Here is a 9,225-nt window from a genome sequence, read left to right on the forward strand (position 1 = left end):
GGGACTAGAGTGGAAGTTTCTTCTCTTTTATAGAAGTGTGAGGCCTAGGAGATAAAGGTCTCCTGCAAAAGACCGCAGGAGCCCTCTGCCATAGCCAAAGTGCTCAGTTTGCCGTCCCAGTACCTGCAATTTTCATGTGATTCCTTTCACCTGGAAGGCTCGTTATACTCCTCTTCACCAAATCACTTTTCAGCCTAGTTTCAATCTGCTTGCTTCTGTGAAATCTTCCCTGACCAACCCAACTCAGTCATCTGGCATGGATTCATCTTCTTTTAGTTGTCTTATGGTACCCACTAGACTATAGGCAAGTTGGACTCTGGAAGGCAGTGCAGTGGTTGAATGATGGGCTCTGAGCCAGACTGCCTGTGTTCAAATCCTGCCTCTAACTCATCTTGGTCCAGTCTTTCCACCTTTGTTGGTCCCGGCTTCCTTATCTGAAAAACTGAACACGAGCATATTAAAGATAATACTATCCAACTCATAGATTTTAGGGAGGATTAAATGGGATAAGCCATGTAAAATCCCTAAGTCATGGCCCAGTCAGTACATGCTAAATGCACAATAAATATTAGCTATTTTTATCAACTGACCTTGTATCCAAGCAGAGCTTAATAAAGAGCTATGATGGTAGCATCTCAAAATAAGCTTACTTCTCAGTTTCAGGAAGATAGGTAACTTTAGATTCTAGAATCTTTCTTAATGATCGTTCCTCCCTCTAAACAGGCACTAGGTATGGAAGTGAAATGCAGGAATTTGCTCATTTCTTGGATGTGATGGTCAGTGAGTAGGAGAAGAAAAAAAAAATGAAGGAGAAACACTCTCTCTTCAGCCAAATAAGTGGAGCCATCTTATTTAGGACCTGGGATTAATTGTTTTAATTACCACACTGCTAAAAGCGGGCATGACGACATTTTAACCTCTCTCAGGAAGGACAAGCCACACAAAGGGGTCATTTCAGAGGCGAAGCTAATTAGCTACTAGCTGCTACTCTTACATAGTTTCCAATTCTTGGGAGTCTTCTCTGCCCACTCTTTTCGCCCACGTGTCCTCCTCCTTCCACTTCGTGGTAGCCTTGGATATGGCAGCGTGAGGGAGCAGGGACTGAATAGGCACAGTGAAGACTCCAGGCATCACTGAGGCCTTGAACTTCTCTTTCACTGTAGGGCCTGTTTAAAGCTCTTGCTTTTGGGGTGCTATGTAGTTGGTATTCCATCTCCAGAAAGATGGACAGTCTTAGAGGGTCGGGTTAAAAATGCTACTTATTTAGAAGAGGGGAATGTTTTTACTACATTCATGTCATGTCATTTATCTCCATAAGCCATTTATCCACCTTGATGAACAATTTATTTTTCACGATAATAATGAAGGAGGTACTAGTCCATGGGGGACTGGCAGGGGGGACACATTAGGAAAGAGTTTTGAATTAATGTAAGGTTTCAGCTGAGTATAAACTCCACAAGAAGCAGCCATCCTCCTCAGGATTTTAGAAATTCTGATGGCTAAATTAGGGATCATAAGCGGAAGCAGAGAAAAGTCTGGTTTTCACCAGGAGACCTCAAAGGCCCCTGAAGTGCACAAGGTGTCAGGTCAAAGTCAGGGGGACACGGGTAGAGGCAGCTATTCTGGGATTTAAAATCAAGTACATATTCCTGCTAAAAAGTCATACCATGAATCTAATAATAAGAAAACCCCAGACAGATCCAAATTGAGGGCATTCTACAAAATAACTGGCCTGCAATTTTCAAAAGTGCAAAGGTCGAGAAAGGGAGAGGAAGACTAAGGAATTGTCCCAGGTTAAAGAAGACTAAAAGGCATGACAACTAAATGCGTGATCCTGGATTGGACCTGTGTAGCAGGAAAAAAAAAAAAAAACTTATAAAGGACATTGCAACAATTTATAAAATTTCGACCTGAACCATGGATTGGATAATGGTATTGTATCAACATTAAATTTCCTGATTTGGATAATAACATGGTAGGTAGGTGGGAAAATGTCCTTGCTTTTGGAAGACACACGTTAAAGTATTTAGAAGTAGCTGGGCACAATTTCTCTAACTTGCAAATAGTTAAGAAAAACAATTAGTGAATCTCTATGAAGGGTATACTATTATCGCAACTTTTCTGTAAATTTGAAATTATATCCTAAATAAAATGTTGTCCCCCAGAAATCAATCACAGATAATTTAGACCTGTAATTACTGCAGCTAGTATAATACCTAATTTATACTAAGTGCTCAAAAATAATTTGTTGAATAAGTATTGTAATAGCTTTCAAATGACCCTGTGGACTTGGATTTCCAGTCACAGGACTTCATAAACAATTTAACTACCAGAAAATTCCAAAGTCTTTGTTTTCTTCCTCAATATAAATTACATGCTTTCAAATTTATCTAACCCTCATCCCCACAAAGGATGTCAACAATTTTTTTTTAAAAAGAGAGGGGCCAGAACAGGGAGGCAAGGAAAAGGAAATCCTATTATTTTATCACTACACAAGTGATACTGCTGCTGGACTAAGTATTTTAATTTTCCAGACTTTATGGTTTTATATCTTCAAAGGAGAATCTGTGCTACTTGCTTTCCTGGTGAAAAAAATTCTTTCTTTCACCATTGTATCCTTTTAGTACTATGCAGACCTTCAGGGTTTAAAACTCCTGTCAACCTGAAACATCACAGAGCAGAAAAGAAGATTCAGTTTTATTTTCACTTTTATTCCCTTCTTTTCAGCTCTCATTCCACACTCGTGAATGCTATCAGCACCTGTACATATAACCTTTCTTTGGGGCCTTCCTCTCCTCTCATCGTCGCAGGAAAAAATCATTCCCTGAGATTCAGAACTTATCTAATGTTCACAACCAGACCTCGATGTTATTACAGACTGGTCAAACCTTCACAGCCAGCCCATTTTGATCTGTTGGACATAAGCCATCTCACAGAACACCAAAGTCAGATAAAGCTACTCTGAGACCATGATACAATGAAACAAAACAAGGTAACTTAATAATTTTGTCTAAGCACAGGCAAAACTCAAAGTCACCGTGCCTCTCACAAAATACCCAATCATAGGATTGCCCTGCTTTCTGATAGCATCTAATCTAGAGCAAATCTCTGCTTCCTTGGTCCCTCCCCCAAATCGTCTATCCAAAGCCCAAATCCTATAATAGTTTCTTTCTAACATACTCTTACTGAGACACCCCACAGTCCCTCATGATGTGTGTTCCCTCTCTGCAATGAGTAAAATTCCAACTTGTTTAACTACAAGTGTGTCTTTGGTCATCTTTGGCTGAAGGGCAATGACACACTATTCTGGGGAATATTCTCCATTCTATTACAGATATTTGAGAGGTATTATTAGGGGTATCCAAATCAAGTATGCACAGCCTCTTGTTTCATCTAATCAGGTAGTATTTATTGGTCATGTTCATTTATTCATTCAAAAAGTATTTATTGAGCATGTACTCTAAATCAGGCACTGAGCTAAGTGCTGTGGATATAAGACACAGTTTACGTTCTCTGGTAGGCAAGACTAACATATAAAAGTGTAACTTCTGTACAGTATGAAAAATTGTATAGTAGAGGTAAGAGGCAAGTAGTGGTTTGCAAAAGAAGGCAGGATTACTCTGCTTGGAACGTGAAATGCTTTTATGAAAGAAAATTTGCTTAGCTGATCTTGAAAGATGATCAGTGTTGATCAGTTGGACAGGAGAAGACGAGGTATTCTAGGCAGAGAGGAGGCACTTGAGGTAAATGGAATGACTGAAGTGCTTGGAATGAGAAAGTGGACTGGAAAGAAGTCTGGAGGGGAAGACTGGGCAAGGCCCAGGTCACGGTGGGCTTAGTGGATTTAATCTCACAGCAGCAAGGAACTTGCCAGAATTTATGGAGGAAGCAACACAAATATAAGCTGTGGCCCATGCATTCAAAGAGTTTACATTCCTGTTGGTGATGTGAAACTTACACTAAAAAACAACCAGAAAATAACACAAGCAATATAGAATTATAGCACCCACATCCTCTTCATCTACCCTGGCAATTGCTTGTAAATAGTGCCCATACAACTCTTTGCCAGAGGGCACTCTGGCCAAAGGAGCATGCTTGGTCTGCATGTGGGAGAGTTCAGAAGTGTTAACTTTCGACCTTTCCCTCACGGTGACCTTGAACCAATAAGGGATGGAAATTCATGTATAAATATCTCAGTGTCCTCAGCTCTCAGCAGGACAATTCTGAGGCACGTTTCACACAGCATCTCAGAAAGTGCCCAGTGAAATTGAGCCCCAGTTTCCCATAGCAGTAACCCTTTCATTTACACACATTGTATTGATTTTCCTTCCTGCTCTAGGAACTTCTGGAAGAACCCATTCTTCTCTCCTTTTCTCCTCCGTCCAGTATGCCTCACCCTTCTGTCCCCACCACCTTGCTCCATTTATTGCTTATTACCTTGCCCCTACATAGGTACCAGTCTACCCTCATGGTGTTGATGGCCCCAGGAGAGACCCAGCCTGGAATGCCCGGCTCCCAGGCAAAGCTACTGCTCTTATTCCAGTCTCAGTTAAGCGAGTGAATTGGCTGCTTGTCAACTTTCAAACAAAATCATCACATTTTGGGGGCACTGAGACCGCTGCCAGTCACTGTAGCTTCCTAAATATTCATAAATACAACAGCTGGGGCTTGGTAAACACATTTTTCAGACAGTGGTCACTTGGAATTCTGTGAGTAATGACAGCCTTAGTACTGGGCTTGGCTGTAAATTTCTTCATCTAGACATCCAGGTCATGGACCCTCTGAGACTTGAGAAGAACATTTGAGCCTATTTCTCTGAAGCGAATCTTAACGAGCCGGATGTCTATTCTTGAGTCAGCTCACATTCCAATTAATATTAGCTGCTTACGTCAGTAAACCTGTATTTAGCATGACACCTGTTGCAAAGAGGATCATGTTTCTTTATGCCTGTAATAACAATTTAAATCTCTGAGTGCAGTCAGAATTTGACATTGACTCTATTCCTCCAACAGTGTTGACTGGAAAATCTTTTTGGCATGGTGGGATAGGGTGGGAAGTAAAACCAGAAAAAGAAAATGGAGTACGATACTTTTTTTTTTTTGGTGAGGAAGGTTGGTCCTGAGCTAATATCTGTTGCCAATCTTCCTCTTATTGATTGAGGAAGATTGTCCCTAAGCTAACATCTATGCCAATCTTCCTCTATTTTGTATGTGGGACACCATCTCAGCATGGCTAGATGAGCAGTGTGTAGGTCCACACCCAGGATCTGAACCAATGAACCCTGGGCCGCCGAAGCAGAGTATGTGCGAACTTAACCACTACACCACTGGGCCACCCCAGAATGTGAGACCTTTTTAAATGACTGGCCAAAAGCTAGTAAGATGTTGAAAGTATATATTAAAAAATAGAATTTAGTAAATAAGCATGCTATAAAATCAACATATAAAAATCAATAATGGAGATTGTGATTAAATGAATATATATTTTTATTAAAATTCATTGAACTGTACACTTAAAAATCTGTGCGTGCTGTTGCATGTAAATTACACCTCAAGAAAGTTGATTAAAATTAATATACTTCAGGGGCCAGCCCTGTGGCCAAGTGGTTACGTTCTTGCACTCAGCTTTGGCAGCCCAGGGTTTCACTGGTTTGGATCCTGGGCGCAGACCTAGCGCCGCTCATCAAGCCATGATGAGGCAGTGTCCCCCATAGCAGAACTAGAAGGACCTTCAACTAGAATACATAACTATGTCCTGGGGGGCCTTGGGGAGAAGAAAAAAAGAAAAGAGGAAGATTGGCAACAGACATTAGCTCAGGGCCAATCTTTAGGAAAAAAAATTAATATACTTCATATACACAAGCAATAACAAGTTAGAAAATATAATGGAAGAGAAGACCTCATTTAAAACAGCAAAGAATAAGCCAAAATAAATAAAATATAATACCTAGGTGAAACTTACTTTTAAAAAGCCCAAAAGCTATGTGAGAAAAACTGTAGCACACTTCTGAAATACACAAAAATACACATGAACAAATTAAAAGACATACCATGTTCTAGGTTAGGAAAATTTATTATCATTAAGGTGTCAGTTCATCTTAAGTTAATTTTTATGTTTGTATACTGACGAAATATTTAATAGTAATAAACAATTATTGTTAATTTATGATGTGATAATGGTATTGCAATTATATTAAAAAGAATTCTTTTAGAAAAACATTTTGAAATATTTATGAATAAACTAATACAATTATCTGGGATTTGCTTCCAAAAAAAAATCCAGTGGTGGGGAGAGGGGAGAAGTCGTTAAGGGTATAGATGAGTCAAGATTGCCATATGTTGATAACTGTTGAAACTGGGTCATGGTATAAGGGGGTTCATTATACTACTCTCCTTGCTTTTCTATATGTTTTAAATTTTTCATATTAAAGAGTTAAATAAGCAAAGTGTAAAGTGATCTGTTTTTAAATTCTATTTACAGATACCATAGTAATTTTCTATTTTCTCCCCTTATAACAATTGATCAAAGAAACAAAATCTCAAAATGTAAATCAGTATTTCCCAAAACCAAAATGAAAAGAAAGAGATGAAGGAAGGAAGGAAGAGTAAGGAAGGTAGGGAGGCAGGGAGGGAAGAAAGAAGAAAAAAGATATATATGATCAAATAAGGTTAGAAAATATTGCAGATATTTTCCCAGTCTTGTAAATTCACAGCGCACATTAGCCAGTGATTCTTAACCAGGTGAACATCAGAACTAGCGAGAGAGTGACATTTTTTCTCTTATTCCCTAGATCTGGGTGGGGCCCAGTCATCTGTAGGTTTTAAAACTTCCCCAGGTGATTCTAATGTACATTTTTGAATGAGAGTCACTGGGAGCATATAAAATGCCCAGAAAACGCCTGCAGTCAAGAAACTTGTTTGCTATTGCTTGCCTTGGTACTTCCCAAACTTCTGTGACCAAGGAACCCTTTTATCATATACCACCTTTTAAGATCTCCCCCAAACCAGTGTTCTGTAACAGGCAGCAAAAGGCAAGCTTAAACTTCCTTGAAAGCTGTCTATACAGTAGAGTTTGGATTAGATTACCTCCAAGGTATCTGCTAGCTGTAAAATTTGCAAATTGTAAGGCCCAGATCGCCAGGGATGAAAAGTGCCGACATTATTAACTTGTGCCTTTGTATTCAGCCAAATGAGTCCATCAATCAATAATATACCAATAAGAACAATAAATAATAAAATAAAAAATGAAAAACAATAAACAATAATAATAATAATATAAATGTGCTCTTAGTCCATATCTTTGATAGTTTTCTGTCTTCCCAACTCACTCCTCTATCTTATCTTCCACCTTTCAGCTCAAATATATCATCTGAGTAACAGCAGTAAAATCTTTCCAATGTATTTTTTACTTTTAATGGAAGAAATAGAATTTATGGCACTACCTTACAAATGAAGCTCCGCCGATAGAGTATTTATAGCTTTCAAAGAGAAAAATTTAAGAAAATACCTATTAATTGACCCCTCCAATTAAAAAGCAAGTCAACGGGAGCTGAGCCCTTTAGGAGTTAATGGTTGTTGCTAGAGTGACCAACCATTCTGGTTTGCCAGGGACTGAGCTGTTTCCTGGGACACAGGACTTTCAGTGCTAAAACGAGAACAATCTCAGACAAATCAGGACAGTTGTTGCCAACCACTGTTTGAAAGGGATAAAAGAAGGTGTGCGTTTTTCCCTGTGGGTCATCATTAAATTACCTTTATCTTCTGGACTTTCTCTCCTCCTACCATAATAGTGGATGTGTGAATGACCATGGCTCAATGTCATCCATTCCATTATTACCTTTTCTTGCTGTGGAAGTTGGAGGGCTGCATATTTTTTAATATTGCTTCTACCTTCTCTGAGTTTTAATCTGTCATCGCATGGCAACAAGAGGAGTAAAGAGTTGTAGAAAGCACTCTTGGCTGATTTCCATTTACATGACAACTGTGCTATATGTGGGTGGGGATACAGGGACAGGGAGAGGCACACGTTGGAAAACATGATGTTAACTGCAAGGCACTGAACATAACTATGCTTATCATTGCGCAATAAGCCAGCTGGTGCCCAATTTGCGTTGTCCCTTATTGATTGATTAATTGATTGAAACAAGCGCAAAACCAAAGGCTTATTTTGGATGCGTTAAAAAATTCTTTACCAAATCCTCACTCATAATTTATTTGTTGTTTACGTGGTTCTAAGGGCACCAAGTACGAATCACGCTGGAAATTTAATGCTTTTCGAGCGGTTTATTGCCATCATTCCAGTTAAGTTTATTGGGCTATAAAATCACTAGAGGTGATAGATTATTGATTAGCATTTCTATTGGTAAGTCGCTGAGCCAGAAGTTGCCAGTGTCATACAGAATAACAAAACTGACTCCTTCCTTGCTTTCTGGGCAGCAGTTTTTTTTTTTTTTAATACCACAAATTTATTACCTCCCAGTTTCTGTGGATCGGGAATCCAGGCACAGCTCAGCTGAGCCCTCTGGCTCAGGATCTCTTCTGGGCTGCAGTCAAGACGTGGACCGTGCCTGTAGTCTCACTGGGGAAGGATTCACTTCCAAGCTCACCCCCGTGGTTGTTGACAGGATTCGGTTTCTTGTAGGTGTTTGGACTGAGGGCCTCAGTTCCTTGCTGGCTCTTGACCGAGGGCCACCCTGAATTCCTCACCACACAGGCCTCCTCAGCATGGCAGCTTGCTTCCTCAAAGCCAGCAAGATGGTCTGCTAGCAACAGGGAAGCCAGAGTCTTGTATAACTAATCATCGAAGTGTCGTCTCATCACTTTTGCCATACTCTATTTGTTAGAGGCAAATCACTAGGTCCAGTTCACACTTAAGGGGAGGAGATTATGTATGGGCGTGAATACCTGGAGGCAGGGAGCATGGGAGGCCATCTGAGATGTCCACCTTCCATTTAGCAGTTTTGGAAGAAGCTTAGCAAAGCGGTTGACTGAGATGCCTCTGAAGCCTTGTTTGGATTTCTGGCATTGCCACCTACTAGTTATATAGCCTTGAGAAAGTTACTTAACCTCTCTAAACTTCGGTTTCCTCATCAGTTAATTCAGAACAATAATAGTACCTAGCTCTCAGGGTGGTTGTGAGGGTTAAATTTAAATGAAATTAATAATGTGCACATTTAGCATGATGCCTGGCATGTGGTTGGTACTCAAAACTATTACTTTCTTAGCC

This window comes from Equus asinus, chromosome X, assembly GCF_041296235.1.
Source record: "Equus asinus isolate D_3611 breed Donkey chromosome X, EquAss-T2T_v2, whole genome shotgun sequence".
Classification (NCBI taxonomy): Eukaryota; Metazoa; Chordata; class Mammalia; order Perissodactyla; family Equidae; genus Equus; species Equus asinus.